Source organism: Dama dama, chromosome 12 (assembly GCF_033118175.1).
Source record: "Dama dama isolate Ldn47 chromosome 12, ASM3311817v1, whole genome shotgun sequence".
In the NCBI taxonomy this organism is placed as follows: Eukaryota; Metazoa; Chordata; class Mammalia; order Artiodactyla; family Cervidae; genus Dama; species Dama dama.
Window position 1 is genome coordinate 84,373,043 of NC_083692.1, and position 21,605 is coordinate 84,394,647.

At 49.0% G+C, this 21,605-nt stretch overlaps 1 long non-coding RNA gene across 5 annotated transcripts in view; it reads left to right on the forward strand.

The window, feature by feature from the left end:
- The first annotated feature begins 237 nt into the window (after nt 1–237).
- LOC133067428 (uncharacterized) overlaps nt 238–21,605 on the forward strand; it is a 32,541-nt gene continuing 11,173 nt past the window's right edge. The window contains exons 1-5 of one of the 5 annotated variants that reach the window (XR_009695245.1): nt 238–390; nt 7,961–8,074; nt 11,278–11,534; nt 14,484–14,635; nt 19,155–19,534. This is a non-coding gene — a long non-coding RNA (uncharacterized LOC133067428). Of the gene's footprint in view, nt 391–7,960; nt 8,075–8,813; nt 8,889–9,085; nt 9,339–11,277; nt 11,535–14,483; nt 14,636–19,150; nt 19,535–21,605 lie in introns of those variants that run through there. The other 4 variants (XR_009695242.1, XR_009695241.1, XR_009695244.1 and 1 more) reach the window with 4 other exon arrangements.

The following is a 21,605-nucleotide window of genomic DNA, read 5'->3' on the forward strand; positions in this document are numbered from 1 at the left end:
ACCCTCCCCTACAACCACCAGATGCTGCAGGCCACGGAAGTGGGCGTGTAACAGCCCCCCATGCACACTCCCCCACCGGGTGTGGCTTTCGTGGTCAGCCTTTCAGCAGACAAGAGCCAACCACAGGCAGCTCTGCCTGAGGTCACCCCCGCGGTGACCCCGAGCTCATGCAAACGAGCATGGAAGAAGTGACAAGGGCACCTGGGAGCAAGGCTTCCTTTCTCAGGCCCTGGCGGGCTGGTGGGCGGTGGGCAGCCCACAGAGGCCGGGGCTTAGTTTGAACACGGTGAGCTCAGCCCCTTCACATCAGGCACCCAGAGAGGCCAAGGCTCTGTGTTCAGGGCCAGGATCCCAGTTTTGGGCCTGCCTCCCACACACCAGGCCACCTGGGTAAGTTACCTCTCTCTGGACCCCCGCTTCCTCAAAACCGGTAGAGAGAGGGAGGGAGGTGTGGTGGTCCTCCTGATGCACTGGATGGACTTTCTGCTCCAACCCAGGAGACCTGACATTCCCATGGGGGTCATGAAGTCACACGCCCACGGGTCCCAGCAGGTGACATAGTGGGCGTGAGGACACCTGATAGGCAGATCGAGCCTAACTGAGCCTGGTTCCTCCAACTCTAGAGGCGCATGTGGGCCAAGCAGACAGAGTGCAGGCATGCACCAGCCCAAGGCCGCTGGCAGAAGCCCCTGCTTCCTCGCTTGGGAGGTTCTGAGGGAAATCTGGTGGCTTTGAGAAGGAAAAAACCCTGGGCAGATAGGACATCTTCCCCTGGTGTGAGCAGAGAGGATTCTGGGCTTTTCCCAGGCTCTGGAGCCTCCATCCCCTGCTGACTACACCTCCAGCTTCCTTCCTCTCTGATCTAGGCCACCTGCTTTCAAATTTCACACCTCTCTGTGCCTCAGCTTCCTCATCTATGAAATGGGTCTGATGAGCCTTTCTCCTTTAGGGCAGCCACAAAGAGAAAATCAGCTAATCCATGTAAAGCAGCTAGTCGGTACCCAAATGGGACCTGTTGGTGTGGTAAATGGGCGATTCTTATTCAGTGGTAGCCAAGGATTGGGTCCCAATTAATACCATTTAAAGAGAAAATAGCTGGGCCAGGAAGTGGTTTTGTGCTCCCCTAGGGCTGGCATCCTGGTGCCCATGAACTAACTAACCTGCTCACCAGCTTCTTCAGTAGGTCTGACTGGCCCCTGTCCATGCTGGTGCCTTCTTGATCAGGAGTGTGACACTCTGGAAGCTCACACTCCCTAGTAAGCAGGAACATCAAAGTTAGGGAAGAGGCAGCATGTGGCAATAATCCACACAGGGGTACCTGCCAGCCAAGGCCTTTGAGGGCCAGTGATTCTGAGACAAGACATTACTGTTTCCACTTCACAGATGAGAAAACTGAAGCTCAGAATGGGGATGTGACTTGCCCCCGGCCCCTCAGTCGAGAAGCTGGCCTGCAAGAGCAGGTCTCCTCAGACAGACACCTGCCACCACACCTGAGGCTGGACAGCTCTGGTCTCACTTGCCTCGTTTATAGAATGGGCTTACAGCAACCATCCTGTGCCAGGCAAGGGAGGGAGAGGAGGGCAGGGGTTCTAGCCCAAAGCTGAACCACACAGCTGACTGCCCCTTCCCAGGACCACCAGGAAAACAGGAAATGGCTTACCCAGGCTTCTCACTCAGCCCTTGGTTCTGGCATCAACTCCAAGCCTGGAAGGGGCTATTCTGAGCAGTTACCAAACCACCCCTGATCTGTGTCAGGAGCCCAGGGCTGTGGGGGCTTATACACTGCAGACAAACAACAGCATTTGAGAGGGCTGGAGACCCTCTGCTATGGCATTCTAAGGGTCTGAGTCCTGCAGGTGAGGTCTGAGGAAGGATCTCAAGACACTCAGATGATGACGGAGCAGGCCTGGTGGGGAGCTGAGATTTCAGCAGCCAGAGGAGTTGGGGATCCCCAAGGGAGGAGGCTAGATGACATCGCAAAGACCACAGGAAACGAAACGCCACCCTGTGTGAGTCGAGCCTGGGAGGCTGGGTGGGAGCCTCCCGAGGCCTGGAGTCCAGACCCCAGGCCGCACCCCTTGACCCTTTGACTCCACAAAGGGAGGGCTGCAGCCCGGAGTTCATACCCAGTGTATCTTTGCCTAAGCCCCAGCAGCTGTGCCGCACATCCCTTTGGTCCATGCATTGGTGCAAGTATGTGACATATCCTTAGGATCGATGGTGCAGACCCGCTATAAAGCATCAAAAGACACAGAAAGATATGCCATGTAAGCCAAGTTCTTTCCTTCCCCTGGTCTTCTCATCAACTCTGCTACGCACAGGCCTCTACCTTGACTAGTTTCTCTAAAGCCTCTCAGATATTATTATGTGTGCATTTGCCAACAGAGTCGTACACATTACCTGTGCGTGTGCATGTGTGTGTGTGCATGTGTGTGTGTGCTTGTGTGCGTGTGCGTGTGTGTGTGTGCATGTGCATAGCCTTCTCCTCTCTTTTCACCCACATGGTAGCGGATCTTGGAGCCCTTTGGTTATCAGAACACAGAAGCCACACCCTTTTTAGTGGTTTCAAAGAATAGTGATTATTTTGTGTGCTTCTGTGCGTTGATCGTGTATGGTTGGGAGGGTGCCTGTTTCATGTGGTGTGGCTCAGGGTCCCCTGTGCTGGCTGTGTGCAGAATTCTGTTGTGTGGACACCACTATTTTTTTAATACACCCCCCGCCCCAGTTGATCATTTGGGCTTCCCAGGAGGGACTAGGGGTAAAGAATCACCTGCCAGTACAAGAGACATAAGAGATGTGGGTTTGATCCCTGGGTCAAGAAGATCCCCTGGAAAAGGAAATGGCAACTCACTCCAGTATTATTCCTTTTATTTTTATTTTTTGGCCACACCACTTAGCATGTGGGATCTTAGTTTCCCAACCAGGGATTGAACCCACGCCCCCTACACTGGAAGCAGAGAGTCACTGGACCACCAGGGCAGTCCCGTTCAGCTGATTGTCAACATTTTCCTTTTTTAAATAATGCCAGGATGAATGCAGAGTCCACACTTCATACATTTATCTGAGGGAGGCTGGCTTGGAGTTGGGTTTGCTGGGTCAAGGGAAGGAGCATGTGCAGCTGTGATGGGGTCGCCACTTCCCCTCCCCCAAGGCGGCCCTACCTCCTGTTCCTGCCCACACCTCCCCCCACTGCCTCCCCCCAACACCCTCTCTTTCCATCCACGCACAGAGCTGCTACGCTTTGATCTTCCCCATCTGACGGTTGAAAGAGGGTCCCTCCTTGAAGTTTTCATTTGCATTTCTCTTATGAGGAAGACGAACTTTTCATGTGTTTAAGAGCCATCTATATATTCTTTCAAAAACTGTCTTCCTATCCTGGGCCCATTTCTAGAACTGGGGCATTGGTTTTCTCCTTGCTGGGCGGGAACTCCTGGCTTTTTAAAGACATCAGTCATCTTTGCAATAGGAGCTGCAGTTTTGTTTCTCAGTTGATGGCTTATCTTTATGCCGGGGTCACCCCCTGCTTATCCTCTGTGGCCCCCTTTAAAGTTCAAAGGTCTTTGGGAGAAGGAATGAGTTCAGTTCCTACTCCCCAGTGTGACTGTGGGCCGGGGGCTTCCCTGGGCTCATCTCATCTATAAAATGGGTGGGAGCATCAGTGGTCTCTGAAATCCCTCCCAATCCCACTGGTCTGAGATCGAGGTCTAAGCTCTGAACGATCGGACCCGGGGCGAAGGGGCTCTGAGTGCCAAGAGGGTGGTGGGAACGGGCTGGAGCAGGACAGGGCCTGAAAGAGGAAGCGGGTGGGTGAGACAGGCAGCTGACCCCAGCGCTACCTCGGGCAGGCTCGCGACTCCTCTCCCCAGTGCATAGAGAGCAAAGGACCTGAATCTCAGGGCTGGAACCATGGAGGCCTCTGCCAACCCTGGGCTTGAGAGTCCCGCTGGGATGGCACAGGTGAGCTGCTGACCCTGGAAGGTGGCCTGGGAGACCCCACTCCGGCCTGGCTGGGCTCCAGAGATCCAGGCCCCGGCATCATCCTGTGAGACAAAGGCTGAGGCCCAGTCCCTCGAGGGACAAGCTAGGGGCTCCCTACCCATGGGCAGCCACACCACGTGAACCCAGGGTCCCCATTGTCACTGTCCTGTTCCACACCTGGGTCGAGGCCTTGAAATGATAGGATGAGTTCCTATCCACAGAGCCCTTGCTTGTGTCCAGCCGCATGCATATACCTGACCCTCACCCGTCGCACCCCCAGCTCACTCTCTCCAGCAGGTCCCTGGGGGCTCTGCTGTGCTGCCTCCCGACAGATGAAGAAGTCGAGGCCCATCTACACAGACACACCCAGGGGAAGCGGGGCGAGAGGAGGCAGCAGCCATTGCTCAACAGAGAATGCCCGTCTGAGCTCCGTTCCCCCACCCCCGACTACCACCACCACCGTGGAGGCTGAACACAGCGGCCCGGCCTTCCTTCCCAGGCTGGTCCCTGATGTGTCCTTGGATAAACCCTGAGATCAGCGCTGTCTTCCACAATGCTGCACCCAGCCCAGGACCTGGCCCCGGCTACTGCTCTGTGACCTTTGTCACGTGAATCAGAAGTTTCTGGGCCCAGGAATCATAGAGAGGGGGCACAGCCCTGCAGGAAGGGGCAGGACTCTGGCTGGGGACGGGCAGAGGCCCCTTGGACAATCTTCTCCTCCAGCCTTGGCTACCTAAGAAAGGATCCAGCTCTGAAATTAGTCGCTGTGATTCAGTGCCTTTTTTTTTTTTTTTTTTTAATGAGTTAGTTTATTTATTTGGCTGCACTGGGTTTAGTTGCAGTATGTGGAATTTATATATATAAATGTATGTATGGACTTCCCTGATAGCTCAGTTGGTGAAGAATCCGCCTGCAATGCAGGAGATCCCGGTTCAATTTCTGGGTCGATAAGATCCGCTGGAGAAGGGATAGGCTACCCATTTCAGTGGCCTTGGGCTTCCCTTGTGGCTCAGCTGGTAAAGAAACCACCTGCAATGCGGGTAGACCTGGGTTCAATCCCTGGACTGGAAAGATCCCCTGGAGAAGGGAAAGGCTACCCACTCCAGTATATAATTTATTTACTTATTTATGGCCATGCTGGGTCTTCATTGCTGTGCTTGGGCTTTCTCTAGTTGGCAGCGAGTGGGGGCTACTCTTTGTTGCAGCTCCAGGGCATCTCATTGCAGTGGCTTCTCTTATTTCAGAGCACAGGCTCAATGGCACACAGGCTTCAGTAATTGTGGTGCATGGGCTTAATTGTTCCGTAGTTCGTGGGATCATCCCGGACCAGGTATCAAACCTGTGTCCCTGCACTGGCACCGGGGAAGTCGATGTGGGATCTTTAAGTTGCAGCATATGAGATCTAGTTCCCCAACCAGGGATCGAACCCGGGTCCCCTGCATTAGGAGCACAGAATCTTAGTCACTGGACCACCAGGGATGTCCCTGACCCATGCCTTTTTGGTAACAGGTAATGGGGGTGTACAGGTTGTTCCCTCTGTGAGGGGGTCAGAGGGACTAGGGAGGGAAAGACTGCTCAGCAAGGAAATTGAACTTGACTGCTTTGCCACAGGACGCATCTAAAGGGCCAGTAGGGAATGAGATCATGTTAATGAGAGCCCTTCCCCAGAGCAAAAGCCTCTCTGCTTCAAGCTCACCTCGAATTCCTCCCTGAGCAGGAGCGTTTACATTTCATGCCCCAGAGAGGAGGCCAGGCTTGGTGGAGGGCGAGGAGTGGATGGCAGTAGGTGGAAGCAGGCCGAGGGACAGCCTGACCAGCAGAAGAGCTCCCAGGCCACCTCCCTCCCCAGCCTCTGTGCCTGAGCAGGTGCTCCATTTCTGCAAAGCCAGCAGCTCCTTGCCTTTGTCCGCCGGATTACTCCGCGGGGCCAAAGTCCTCATCTGCTTTAGTGCTCTGCAGATTGCTCCCTGGAAGAGGCTAGGGGGTCAGGGCTGGCCTTGTCGCAGCAGGGGACAGGGGATGACGGAGAAGGGAAGGCAGGTCTCCATTCCCACGTCTGGTCTTGGCTTCTCAGAGTCCACCACGCCTGGCAGGCCTTTCTGCCAGGTATGTTTCTGAAGGTATGTTTCCTTCATCTCGTGGCTGCTGGGGAAGGAACACTAGAAGCAGATAACGGTCACAGGCTAGGCAGCAGCCAGAGGCAGACAGCAGAAGGCGCTGGCCTGGAAATCCAGCCTGTGGAGCCAAATAGCACTGTGGGGAGTCCCAGCTCTGCTCTTTCCAGGCCGAGCAGAATTGGGCACATGACTTACCCTATGTGGCTTAGTCTCTTCGTGTAAAATGTAGATAACATAACAGTTTCCATTCCGTAAATAAGCGAATACCTGTGAAACTCTCAACATGAGCTATTTGTATGAGTCTTGGCTTTCTCTGATACCTTCTGCCATCCCATGGATCTAGTGCCCACCTGTGACAGGGCCTAGGCAAACCATTTCCCCTCCCTGCCTCACAGAATTCTCCTCCCCACTGCATGAGATAGGATTGTTATCTCAGTTTCCCAAATCTGAATGACTGGCTGAGTCATTCGCTCAAAGTCACACAGCCCGGAAAATGCAGAGGTGAGCAGACCCCAGATTTGCCATCTGGAAGAATTAGGCCCTCTCCATGAAGCTGTTGTTCTCCTGCCCCTAAACTCCCCGGGTGACTGTGGATGAGTCACTGGGTCTCAATTTGTTCATCTGTGAAATGGCCTAGCTGCCATCAGAGATCTGGTTGGTATGGGCTGCCTCGTCTGTGTCCCCCAGGATGCGTGGACATGCCCCTCCAGGGGAGGAGAAGGAAGGAGAGTAAGTTTAGACCCTGATTTTCCCCCATTTGGCTGTGGGTCCATGAGTAAATCCATTCCTCAATAATTCAATAAATATCTGAGTAATGCTGACTTAGAGCAGGGTGGAGTGGGGGCCAGGAAGACGAATAGGACACAGTTCTGCTCTCAAAGACCTCGTGGTTTAGCAGATCCCTTAGCTTCCCTGGGTCTCAGTTGTCAATCCACACAATGGGCCCACTGCCTCTGGTCTTCCAGGTGGGTGTGCTGACCTCAGGGTCCTAGATCTGATGGCTGCAGATCAGGTGGGAGTGTGAGGGGGCCTTCGGTCTGGACAGTCCAGTTCTGAGGGGGAGCAGTCTCCCAGGTGACCCTTGCAGGCTGCTTCCCTCATCCATCCACAGAAGTGTGTGCCAGGTTCCCATTTCTCAGAATAGCCTTTTTTGATGAAAACTCACCCATCTTTCTTCCTCGGAAATGTGAGCGGTAGACGAGTTTGTTGAGAAAGAGGCAGATGGTGGGCTAGGCTGCATCATCTCTTGCAACTCATGAATATCCAACTCATGAGTGGATGCCCGACCTTTTCTCAGGAAGCTGGTTCTGTGAAAGGCTGGCCCTGGTCCCCTGTCTTCCCAGAAGAAGGGACCCCTCTGCCCCACAGACCCAGTCTGTTACCCACAGACCAGCAGGCTCCTCTGAGATCACTTTAGCCCCAAACCCTTAAGGTCTTCACCTCTCCCATCTTCTCCAGCACAGGTAGACTCTTGTAAATTTCTTGGATTAATTTGAACTGATGGAGGAGTTGAGATGATTCCTCTTGAATCTAATTGAAGTGAATTAACTTTGATGCCAGATTACAGGCTTCATCAAAACCCGTAGAAATTAATAAAAATAAAAAAATAAAATAAAGTAAATCCATAGATCCAAAAGGCTCCAATTTTGACCCCTTGTTTCCATTTCCTTCTTGAGAGGAAGTGAAGGGGCAGGAGGGAGGTGGAGGATAGGAGTGGGGTTCAGTGATGGCTTCCTTTGGGAAACATCACCTTCCAGCAGTACCCTCCCACATGCTCTCAATTTGAGCTGAAAGATGCCAGAAAGGCTCAAGCCCAGAAGCTAAATAGAAGCCATGTGCAGGTCCTTCCTTTGTTCTGATTGCAGGTGGCACCCACGAGTACCAGCAGCGCCCAATGGCTAAGCTCTGAATCAGGAAAGACTGGGACCTGCAGAGGGACATTTGGGTGTGATGGTCAAGGAGAAGGTTGCCGGCATCCTGTGAGTGAATGATGAGTGTGCGGGCTGAGAGGCCGCCGTGACACCAGGCAAAAATTTTTGATGTCTACTTCCTTGATCTCGCAGAACCCAGCAGTGGTGACCACTTCCTCTTGGTAAACCACTGAGCGCTGGGGTCTGTGTTTCCTTCTCAGCGTCCTTTGCAGGCCAGGCCTCCTCCTGAGCAGTAAATGCCCACCCCTACTTCACCTGAGTGCAGTCCATCCAGTTCAGTTTTGTGGAGGAGGGACAGGCTCCTCATCAATTGCTTCTGAGACAATAGCTCAGTGACCAGCCAGACCAGACAACTCAGAGGGGGCTCTTGGCAGATTTCACAGTCACACCAAGACTGGAATCTAGAGAGCCACCCGTCTGTGTACCTCGCAGCCCCCCTCAAGGTAAAAATTTCCCATAGTGACTCCACTGGGTAACTTCTCCAGCCCTCCCCCATCTCAGTAACCAGCAACAGCATCCACCAAGGCACGCAAGCCACAGAAAGCCAGACATCTCCTTCTTCATGATCCAGAGCCAAACCACCTCCAAACCAGTCTTTTTATCATATAGAAATCTCTTGGATCCCCCTACTCATCTCCATCTTGGCAACCTGAGACATCCCTTGTCTGGAAAAATACATGCATGGGTGTGTGTGTGTGTGCTCAGTCATGTTCGACTTTTTGTGACCCCACGTACTGTGTAGTCCACCAGCCTCGTCTGTCCATGGAATTCTCCAGGAAAGAACACAGGAATGCATTGCCATTTCCTTCTCCAGGGGATCTTCCTGACCCAGGGATCAAACACACAACTCCTACAGTGGCAGGTGAATTCTTTACCACTGCGCCACCTGGCACATACCCGTCTTCCTAGTACCTGGTTAAATTCACCCCTTAAGTCTCAGCTCATATTATTTTCTAAGAAACAATCACGAGACTGTCACCAGGAGGATGGCTGGCAGGGGACTCTGTGCATTGAAACATTTTTCTACCTCATATTGAAAATTGACTCAATTCCCCACAGCCTCGTGGTCCCTGCTAGACAGAAGCTGAGTGATAAAAGCATATGCTCTGGTCATATTTCCAGAGGCAGAAACTTTCCCACTCACAGTGGGAGTGAGGTCTAAGAAATCTCCAAATGCTGTCAGCCCTGCTGAGAATCACATCTCGCTTCACCAGAAAGCTACCAGGAAATCAACTGGAAAACTTGCTGAGCACGAACCGGGAGGCTGGGCTCCAGCTCAGGGCAGGGGAGGCTATATACATTGTGATCAGAGGTAAGTAAAGCCTTGGAGGTTCCCTGGAGGAGCAGGGGAGGCGTGGACACTCCACCACCTTAATGATGCCAACATCTCGTGTACAGAAGGGACTTTCAGAAGCTGAGCTCATGACGGGAAGTCAGGCTGGGACTGGCTTAGAAGTCAGGCACCTTTGAGGCCTCTGAGAACTTAGGCAAGGTTTGGGGCCCAGGTGTGACACCAAGATGAGAATCGGGACAGTCCCTGCCATGAGGGCAGAGAAAACATCAAGCCCCACATCCTGGCCACCAGTTTATGAGTGCTGAGGAACATTCCAGAGCATCAGCAAAATCTTCAAACAGCCGTGCCAGTAAGGACCTTAGAATTCATCTAGTCCAATCCTCCGTTTGATAAGCAGAGAAACTGAGTCTAGAAAGGGCAATAAACTTGCTCGAGACAACTAAAAGCTTAGTGTTGTAACTAGAGCCAGAAACCCGGTCTCCTAGATTTTTTGCCACATCAAACTGCCGTCAAATTTGGATGGCTCAGAACTGTTACCCCGCCTGCCTGTCATTTCCGCACACTAATGGCCACCCGGGAAGGCCAAGGAGAAGCTGGTGGAGAGTTGCAACTGGCCTCTCCTGAGCTGGACACGTGTTGAATGAATGCAGGAAGAGGGCCCACCCTGAACTAACATTTACTGAGCACACATCCCATGCAGTCTGTGCAGGACCTCATCGTGCTGGATTAAAGATAGCTACACTTTTTTGCTTATTCTTCTGTCAAAAGGTGAAATGTAATCCTTAAATCTAGGCTGGCCTTAGTGACTTGCTTGACCAAATAACAGATCTCTAGAATGCAATGGAAGTGACATGTCAGGACCTCTGCAGCTAAGCCATGAGATGCCTTGCAGCTTCTGCAGGAGTTTCTTGGTCTCAGGGTGCACCCTCTCAGCACCCCATTTTGTGAGAAGCCCAAGCACTCAGGGGAGGCCTCATGTGACCACTTGGGAGGACAGCCCCAGCCAAGCTCTCAGCTGAAAGCCACATCAAATGGCAGCCATGGGGAGTGAATTCAGTCCTCCTTAAGAGGCTTAACCCCAGGGTAGCAAGAGTGAGGGAAACATGTAAATGAGGCAGGTAAGGAGGAAAAGCAATACAAGGTGGGTTGTCCCACTGTGTACCAGCCACATGGCATATCTTTGGCATGTGGGATTGCTGAGCCTGAGAACAAGCCATGGCAGGGGAGATGGATGGGAGGGATCTATCTTCTGGCTCCTGTCTCTCGAAGTCCAAGGTTAGTTCTACAGGAAATTAACTTTCGTCTGTGCATGCTGAATCTCTTTAGTCATGTCCAACTCTTTGCGACCCTGTAGACTAGTAGCCTGCCAGACTCCTATGTCCACAGGATTCTCTAGGCAAGAATACTGGAGTGGGTTGCCATGCCCTCCTCCAGGGGATCTTTCTGACCCAGGGATCGAATCCACATCTCATGTCTCCTGCATTGGCAAGCAGGTTCGTTACCACTAGCGCCACCTGGGAAGCCCCAGGAAATTAACACTCCCCTGAAAATTTGGGCTGCATTGGAACTTTCCAAACATTTTCTGGGAAAGCCAGGTCCTGCCCCCATGGCTCAGCACTTCATCTGAGCACAGAGTGATGGGAAGACCTCTGTATCTGTGGGTCCACTCAGTGGGCACCAGAACCACCGTAGCTCCAACCGCAGTGAACATGATGGAGTCCATGCCAAAGCCAGGCCCTCCCCGCAGAGGAGCCTGAGGAAGCAGGTGGGCTGAAGAATGAGAGGCTGGGATTTTCCACTGAGCAAGTGCCAAGGCCGGGAGGAACAGTAAGACTAAGCAGCTCTGAGAGCAGAAACTAATGTATGTGCATGTGCGCGCTCAATCGCTCAGTCGTGTCCAACATTTTGTGACCCCATGAACTGTAGCCCACGTCTCTTTCATCTCCTGTATTGACAGGCTGATTCTTTACCACTATGCCACCTGGGAAGCAGAGCTGATAATGAAAACAGGTCACCCCTGAAGACCTGGGGAGGCATCATCGCTGGAGAACAAAGAGGCTGCAGGAGTTAAGACCCTTCAGAAACACCAGGCCTGGGGCCAGCAGCCTCCCGCACTGGGTGCAGCTCATGACTGTCTCCCTGCCTCTGGCCCCGTGCATCCTGTCTCTCTCATGGTCTCCAGAAGCAGCCCCTGAGAAGAGGATTCATGGGAAGGTAATTGATTAGGGCAGCCCTCACAGGAGAAATCAGTCAAGGATTAGGGGAAGCCGGACTGGGTGGAGAGCAAGGCAAGCTGGGTTGGGACGTGACCTTGGCACAGCCCCACAGAGGGTGACTTCAGCCTGATCCCGCAGGGAACTCTGCCGTGTGAGTCGCTCCTGAGAGTCATTTCAATTCAGACAAGAGAGCTCAGCTTCCATACGTCCCCACCATCCATCATCAGTCAAGAGCCACCAGTGGGGGGGCTTAAATTCCCAGGCACTTCTGGCTCTCTGCTAACCTCTGAAAAAAGAGCTGCTGGCAGATGAAAGCAAAGGCTTGCCAGAGGTGGAAAAAGGAATGAGAGGGATCCCAGTGAAGCCCCAGCATCTTGCTGTTCTATAGAATGTCCACAGCGCACTGCTCTGAGGAAAAGGAAGCTTTGGCCCGTTTTTAGAGACTGCAAGCACTGCTCCTGAAAGCCAAGTTCTCAGAACTCCAGGGTTGTTTCTGAAGTACAGTGTGGGGCTGTAGGTGACAGACTTCTGTCCATGATATTGAAAATCCACCTGGCTTTGGCAGGCAATAAAAATACGTGATGGGACCAAGAACCCTGCAGGTTTGATGATATGATGATGGTGGTGGTTACGAGACGTGCTCTTGTCTAATTTGCTCTATGTTCCAAGTTCCTTAGATGTTTTCCTGACTTTGGATTTCCAGAGTCAGCAGCTTGGGCTCTAATGGAGGAAATGGATCTGTGAGTAGAAAGTCAGGCTCCCTCTGGGCCCCATAGAACACTGAACCATGCCACAGCTATTCAGGACTATATAAGTGGTGATGTTTTCCTCTTCCTCGCCTTGAAAGCTTTGTCTAATCAATCAGTAAATATTGATGGTAATTGACAATACTAATAACATCAGTCGTGGTAACAGCAGACACCAACATGGAACTTACTATGTGCCGTCCTAGGTCATTTTCCTACATTAACTCCCTTAATCCTCACAGCTACCCCAGGAGGTAGGGATTGCTGTGGTCCTCATTTTACGAAGAAGGAAACTGAGGCACACTACAGTACATGAACTTGGCCAGTTACACAGCCAGGCAGTGGAGGGCCCTGGATGGGATGCCAGGCAGCCTGGTCCTAGAGTCTAGGCCTAAAAAACATCCTTTCCCACCTCTCTTGGTCACAGAGCCCTTCACAAGTTTGGTGTGTCAGACTAAGTTTTTCTGAGATAGCCAAAGCCAAATCTCTTGACCTACATGTTCTGCTCACAACCGGACTTGGATATTCCTTTCATTAAGCAGTGGAAACTGGGCAGGCTTTTGTGATTGGTTCGACTGATAGAATAACAGCAGAAGTGACTTTGTAACTTCCAAAGGTCAAAAAAGGGACCCAGGGGACTTCCCTGGAGGTCTAGTTAAGACTCTATACGCCAATGCAGGGGACACGGGTTCAATCTCTGTTTGGGGAACTAAGATCCTAAATGCTGCATGACAAGGCCAAGAAAACAAACCCAAAACAAAAAATCTGGATCTGCCCAACTCTTAAGCTTATGCTTAAGAACACACTCTCCAGAGTTTCCCTGGTAGTCTATGGCTAAGACTCCGTGCTCTCAATTTCAGGGCTCCAGGTTTGGACAGAGGAGCTTGGCAGGCTACAGTCTGTGGAGTCACAAAGAGTCAGACATGACTGAGCGACTAAGCACAGAATAGCACAGCAAGGAACTAGATCCCACTTGTCACAACTAAAAATCCCACATGCTGCAAACAGGACCCAGTGCAGCCAAATAAATAAAGATTTAAAAAATAAAAAGAACACACTCTCCTAGAAGGTATTCTCCCCAGTGGATATCACAATCAGAGCCAAGCATCTGAAAGATTACTCTGGCCCCATTGGCAAGATGGATTTGGGACAGCAGAGTGGGAAGAGAAGGCCAATTAGGAGATGGTAGCAGTTGTCTTGGGGATAGGTCATGAGGGTCTTTCTTCACTAGGGTGAGATCACAGTCTTGAGAAGCCCAGAGGCAAGAGATAAAAATTCTCTCTATGCATCTCTAAAAGAAGAAAAAAGTTGCAGGGGTAACATTCTTCAAGCCTTGGAATCTGAATCTAGGTCTCATGATGGGGCTTGTCCTTCCTCAGGGATTCCTTCCAGAAGGAAGAGCCAGAAAATACAATCTCAGATCCTCCTTGACCTTTTAAAACTGCAGCATGGAAAAAGAGGAACACACATGTAGACAACCCCAAGTCACCATCTGCTGGGTCTCCCAAAGAACAAATTCAATAGAAGAAATGACCCTGAGACTGGTTTTGACATATGGTGCTTGACTCTAGAAGCCTGAGGTTCTCACACCTGCTCTGTTACTCACCAAACGTGTGGCCTTGGATGAGCCGCTTCTCCATCTTGAAAATCACACCTGGTATTGTCATTCTGTGCTTGTCTCAGTCCATCTCAAACTCACTGAAGGAGATTGGGGTCCTGAGGATTGTGAAGATTTGATTGTATGTGCGTGCATGCCCAGTCCCTCCAGTCATGTCCAACTCTTTGCGACCCTTATGGACTGTAGCCCCCCAGGCTCGTCCATCCATTGGATTCTCCAGGCAAGAATTCTGCAGTGGGTTGCCATGCCCTCTTCCAGTGGATCTCCCCGACCCAGGGATCGAACCCATGTCTCTTATCTCTCCTGCATTGGCAGGCGGGTTCTTTACCACTAGCGCCACCTGGGAAGCCCCAGATTTGATTGTATAGTTGGACACAATCCAGTACTCTTTCCCGCATCCACTTTCTTTATAGTGTGACCGTGTATCTCCTCCCATCAAGAAGGGCATACAGCCCCAATCCCCACCTTGCATCTGAGCTGGCCTTGTGACTTTCTTTGGCCAATAGGATGTGATGGAAGTGACAATGTGTCAGTTTCAAGTACAACCTTCAGTAGGCTTATGCTGTCCTGTGCTTTCTTTTAGAACCAGGCATCTGCCGCATGAACTAGCCTGAGCTAGGCTGCTGGAGAGTGAGAGAGCTGAGGCATCCCATCCTAGACCAGCTCGTAACCAAGTGGCCCCAGACATGCGAGGGTGTCCAGCCTCTATCAGCAGAGCTACCCAGCTGACCACAGGTGAGATGAGATGAGTGCCTGTGAACCTGGATAGTTGTAAATGATCATGAATGATTGCTTTAAGCCATCAGGTTTTGTTTGGAGTGCTTGCTTAGACAGCAGTGGTTAATTGATGGTGATGCCAAAAGGACTTCGGCAGCTCAAAACAGTCATTACCAGAGAGTCTCTCAAAAGTCCCATGGATTCAGAAGTGGCATCTCCAATTCATGCGGCAGGGCACTGAGGTTCAGAGAGGGGACGTGGTTTCTCTTATGCCCATAACCATTAAGCCATAAATTTGGAATTTGGAGCCAGTCTTTCTACCACACTTCACTGAACACTGAGGATTCTTAGGCAACTGTCTGGCTTCTAGCCCTTGTCTGACTCCATGCACTGTCCTGCCCCCTGTTATCATGTCAGTGAATAGAATGGAGACGTCAAGGCCATGCCCGTTGGCCAAGCCTCCTGAACCACAGACAGTGGGGAGAAGCTCACCTGCCGCACCCAGCTCTTCCTCCTTGCCCTCTGCCTTGCTGTGGGTGGAAGGCATGCTTGGAGATGCTATCTCAGGAAACTGTGTGGTCCTCAGGACACTGGGGACAGTGAGCTATTCTACAGACAATTCTAAGAAGCCGCAGTAACCCTGAGAAGCAGAGATGATGACCAGAGATGATCAGGGTAGGGGAAGTTCTCCCACCCAAGACCCATACCCAGGGGAAGGGCTCTGTTCTGGGAGTCCTGACACCTGGCCCTGGGCTCATCCTACCACCAGCTGGCTGAGTCTCTGACCAAGGCCACCTTCTTCTCTGAGCCTGTTTCTTCCTCTGTATGGGGGTCCCCACCACATGTAGGATTCTGCATGATCTTTGGGGCCCAACCCGTTGCCAGATTTTGAGGCTCCCTGTATATAAAGAAATGTCAAAAATGCCAAAACAGAGTTATAAAAATCAGGGTGCGCTTTAATTCTTACAATGAACAAATTAATCCTTTGAACCTCTCACCCCACCCAACCCACTACATTTCTACTGATCATCAGTGACAACAGTAAGACTCTTAAGTGGAGGTCGTTTGTAAGTGGATCCTGAACTTGAAGGCGAGAGTCACCTCCTGCTGTGGCTCAATGAGTATCAGGAGCAGGAGGAGAGAGGCTTGACTTAGGCCTCAGGGATGTGAACCTCTGTTTGGCCACCTCTTAAGACAGGGGCCCAGATGGGCCCAAGGCCAAGGCTTCCGTGATCTTGGATCCCTGAGATGGAGCAGTGGCCAGCTCCTGTAGGCACAGTGAAATGCCTACTTTGCATCTGAACTGGAAGAGAGTATCGCTACAGAACAGATACAATAAAACAGATCATGGAAAATTTAATGGCCCGTGGTCGGCAATCACTGAATTATTTATGCCATCTCTGCCTCTTCCGAATCCTCAATTGCTCTGCCCCCAGCAATGCATCCCTGGCCGTTTGCAGACTGCAGGGTAACGGGGCCTGGAAAGAAAATGGGGCTCAGTAGCCAAGAGGCTGGAGGTTTCTGGGTAACCTTGGGCCAAAATTGCTTCTCATCTCTTGGCTTCATTTTCTCATCTGCCAAATTAGGGGGTTCTCTTCCATGAGCTAATAACAACTTAAATTTATGCCACTCTTTTTGTTCATAGATTACTTCCATGTCCCTTCATCCTGTCCCACCCCCTGGGAGGCAGGCAGGACTGATATTACTATCATTCCCTTTTTCTAAAAAATAACCTGAAGCTCAAAATTGTGAAAAGCCTTGGCCAAGGTCAAAAGGACAAAAAGTGGTGGAGAGGTTTCCCAATTGGACCTGTGTGTAGACAGCACACAGGCTTTAACTTCTCTCCTTACCAAAGTCCAAGTGGAAGAAAGTCAGAAAAGATACTCAGAGAAAGAGTAAATTCATATGAGACAATAAGAAAGGATGCTATTCCAAAATATGGAAGAATTTCTGAAAGGTTTCAGGAATCAGTTCAGTCATTCAGTCATGTCCAACTCTTTGCTACCCCATGGACTGCAGCATGCCAGGCTTCCCTGTCCATCACCAACTCCCAGAGCTTGCTCAAACTCATGTCCATCAAGTTGGTAATGCTATCCAACCATCTCATCCTCTGTCATCCCCTTCTCCTCCTGCCTTCAATCTTTCCCAGCATCAGGGACTTTTCTTCACATCATGTGGCCAAGGTACTGGAGTTTCAGCTTCAGCATCAGTCCTTCCAATGAATATTTAGGACTGATTTCCTTTAGGATTGACTGGTTTGATCTCCTTGCAGTCCAAGGGTCTCTCAAGAATCTTCTCCAACACCACAGTTCAAAAGGAATATGGGATCCAATTGATTGAGAACCAGAGCAAGGAAAGCATCACTTCTTGCAGGCCCAGGAGGGACTTGTCACTGAAGCTGGAGCCTCAGAGAAACAGCTACAAAAACAAGGATGCTTTGGGGCAAATGAAACTACTGGATTCATAGCTGGTCCAGTCGTTCCAGCCCCTTCTTAAAAGTACAGAACCACTGGCCTTGGCATTCAACCCCAGGAAAAAGTCAAGGACACTGTCAAAATGGGGGGTTCTGCGGGCATTTCTGTAGCCTTGCCCTTCCTGACCTCCTCCACAGACTCAGGGGGTAAAACAAAGGAGAGAGAGTCCAGAGTGGGGAAAAAAAAAAAAAAACGTGGTCTGTTCTAACAATGTGCCTCTATATCTATTAGCATAGCCATGACTGATACATGGGATCATGATGTCAGTACCAGGCGGAGGTTGCATTGGTTTATATAGCACTTTCCCCGCATACTGTGATATGTGCCACCAATAGCAGCTGAATGCAATGCAAGCTGAACCCAGAAGCACAGATCACAGGACACAGTCCCCATGCAACCACACTCCTCCTCATGGTCACAGCATTGTCTTGGGAGGGTTTATTACACGGTGCTCTGTGTTTCCGTGTATTTTGCTCTCATTTTCATAACTCAGACACCTATAACCACACTTTCCTGGTTGTCCAGTGGTTAAGATTCTGTGCTTCCACGTCAGGGGGTGTGGGTTTGATCCCTGGTTAGGGAACTAAGATCCCAAATGCCATAAGGGCCAGCCAAAACAAAGAAAAAGTCTGCAGGCTACCTCATATCTCCTTCTATCATGATACTCTTGCTTTAAAAAAAAAAAAAGTTAAGCCTTATATGTACTGTAAATTTTTTTTATTTATTAGCAATTTATCATGTATGTTTTTAAACCCCAACATTTCAACAACTTGGGTTGCTATTACTTTTGTGAATGGTCTGATGATAATGTGGCATGACTTTTGAGTAACTTATCCCAACCCCTGTTTTTCCCATTAGTCCTCTTCTTTTTGATATACAATTTGAAGAATTTAAGGATTTTTGGCATCTCATAAATCAAAATCTCTGTAACTGAGGCTTTCCACATTCAGAGGACAGTCATCTTACTTCAGCAATGGTGGCAGGTCAGAAGCCTGCATTTCTGCTCCCTGTCAGCAAGCCTCACCCAGACAGTTCCCGGACCCCAGACACATGTAGGAGAGAGGCCTACTCCAGAAGATCTATATAAACATATACCCACACAGAGGAAAGTCCCATCCGAGCCAGCACTTATCAATCTAGCTTTTCATTCACACACACTAATGGATGCCTGAGAATGACTTATTTCTGAGGATAACAACCACGGAAAAGAGAAGGGTCAAAGTGAACAGAGCAACTGAGAAGGAAAAACAGGGATGACACAGCAAACAGAAAACAAATGCTAATGCACTGAATGTTACATTCATAAAACAAAAGCAACTTGCCGTGGTGGGGGTTGGGGGGAAACAGGAACAAACAAAATTTAACAGTTCTTAGAATTAGAAACACACTGGCTGAAATGAAGAGCTTAATAAAAGGGCTGAAGAATAGAAAGACCAAATCCAACAATAAAGTCTAGGAACTGTATCAGAATATAGATAAAAATGTCAAAGTGGTTTTTAAGATGAGGAAAGACAAAAGGAGATGGCGGCTAGGTCCCAGAAAGCCAATATTCAAATAATAGGAATTTTAGACGAGAACTGAAGCCATGAAAGGGAGAAAGTCATTCACTCACGTCCGACTCTTTGTGACTGTAGCCCACCAGGCTCCTCTGTCTAAGGAATTCTCCAGGCAAGAATACTGGAGTGGGTTGCCATTCCCTTCTCCAGAGGGTCTTCTCAACCCAGGGATTGAACCTGGTTCTCCTGAATTGCAGAAAGATTCTTGATCAGCTGAGCCAAGGAGTAATGAAATAATAAAAGGAAACTCTCCTTGGCTGATGAAAGACAGGATTTTTTTTTTTTGGGGGTGGGGTGGGTTAAAAGTTGTCATTATATTATCAAGATTCTTTGTTTATCTTTGAGGGAAACCAAATCAAACCTTGTACAGAGAAAATGAATATATTGTCTGATATGACTCCTGCCTCCAGAGCTTCATGATTTGACATTCATTCATTCTCTCTCCCTTTCTTTCCTTCTCACTCATCCTCCCCTCTGACTCCCTGGGTTGGGTTCATGCCCAGGCAGGCTCTTTAGTTGATGTGACCAAGAAGTCTCCTGAAGCTCCAGTCTTACTTCTTCCTTCCGCCAAATCCAGATAAAAAATCATAACCCTCTTCTCAGCCTCTAAATCGTCTCTAAAAAGTACTCTGATTGGCCTGACTTGGACCACATGTCCTTACCTGAACCAATCTCCTGGCTGGAGAACAAGAACCCTCAGATTGGATCCTCTTCATTAACAGAAGTCACGTGAAGAGAGTGAGACAGTGGTAGTTCCCAAGGGAAAGAGAAGCAGGCCAACCAGAAAAGCAGTAACTTTCTACTATTCTCGCCAAGTACAGAGCTGGTGCAGTGAAAAAAGACACACACTTTGCAACAAATTGGGAAAGTTTCTGAAGCCCAATGACTAAGAGGAAATCTTAAACCTTCTTAAAGGAAAAAATGGAAAATATATAAAAATAAAATAAATAGCAATCAAACTGCATTAGATTTTTTTCTTATACAATAGAACTTTCTAGAAGGCAACTGAACAGTAACTCCAGCAATCTGAAAGAAAACTCAGTTGGAATCTCTTATTTAAGTCAAGGTCACAGTGAAGACATTTCAAAATATTCAGGGACTCAAATTTACTAGCCTATGTTATACACATACACAAACTCTACCTATGTTATACACATTTTCTTTTTTTAACATGAAAATAGGAATGCACTTTTACTAATCTACAAAAAAAACTTTTCTAAGGCATATCCAGAAAGATTTTATAATATAAGGAGGTATATCACTCATTAATAAGGGGTTCTATAAGAGAAACACTTACTAAGTTAGCAACTCTGAGAAAGACCGGGTCAGAGATGAATTAAATACCCAATTTCAGAAGGGATGGGCAGGTTTTAAAAAAGAAAAGCTTAAGAAAACACTTACTGTTAATATAGACATTTCTTCATCATCTAGTGTATTTGACAAAAATTAACCTTTTAAAAGTTTTACCCATGACACTTTCAATAATTTAATTAGTATAAATTTATCTCCATATTTTGTCAAAATAGTGTTTTCACCTTTTAACAATAACAAGTGTTCCACACACTCCACTCCATTGCCCTCGACCAGAGAAGGATACTTTGCCAGAGGGAACACGTAAAAATTCTGTTCAAAATCTCACCAAAGCTGATACACTGCTTTTTTTTCCAAGCAAGGTTTTACTGGGGCCCCTGCTGCAGTGAGAACAAGCTAGAATAAGCAACAGTTTCCTTTGCTGGCACACCTCTTGGGGAGAGGCAAACTTGTTCCTTACATGGGGTGAGGGTGAGGGTGAGGGTGAGGGTGTGTCCAGGGGTCAGTGTGGAGGGGTGCCTTAGGTGGTTTGCCCACACTTTAGGTGGTGTTGTGATGCAGATGAGTGGGTGGCGCTTGCCTGTTTCCCTGCTTTTGCTCCCAGTTCTTCAAAAGTTGAAGTTAGGTTTTTGGTATCTTTGTATCTTTTGTCCAGAATTGGCCCCAACTGTACATGCATACAGTTATTTTTAGCCCCTTATAGTTTCTTTGTATTTTGTTGCTAGAGGAAAGGTGTGTCCAGGTGCAAGCGTTGAAGCACTGCAGCAAAAGTTCCCAGGTCCCAGCCTGTCTCACTCCCCTCTGAGAGAATCTACACTCTTATGCTTAAGAAGTAAGGTGCTGAAAGTTCTCTCCTAAAACTTCTTCCTACTGCACAGAAGCCATTTGACCCTAGACTACCCTAGAGGTGTAGAAGTCCCTCCTTGACTATTCCAAGGACCTATAGGAACCTGGGCCACTTTCCGCTGGAATGGACAAAATCTCACTATGAAATCAGAGAGATTGATCCAAAGAGCTGAAATGTTACTCTCATGCATTATGACATGCAGTATGATATTAGGTCATGAACATGAGTTAATAAATTATGATGCATTAAATGGCAATGTTTCATAGAGGCTGAACTGCTCTTCATATCTGAAACTAAGTTAGCAAGTGTCTGCATTTCCTAAGCTTAGAAGCTGCAGTCTTCTTAAGGACAAAGGTTCAGTGCTCAGTGTTCTTAGCCCAACAATGCAACTTAGTTCACAAGATATTTTGGCAACTTTTAATCTGAGCAAGAATAAGTGCTTTTGAAAAATAAGGCTTTAATATAGTTTGCCATTTTAGGGCTGAACTCTAATAGAATGTGAAAGCTTGAACCCTTACACTTTAAACAAGCAAAACCTAGAAATTACTGATTGCTTCAAGACGGTTTTATGGAAAAACTAATATGTAACAAAAATTTGACACTCAGTGTGAAGGCTCCGTGGTTTGAGCAAAGTTTATAAAGGTTCCCAGGGGCCGGGACAGAGCAGGAGAGGGTCTGGACATTTGCAGTAGGCATTTTCTCTTCCTCTTCTTAACGGGAGGTTGGCAGAGGATGTCTCAGATAACTTCATCAAACACTGTCTTCTTCTTGTTGTTCAGTAGCCAAGCTGTGTCTTACTC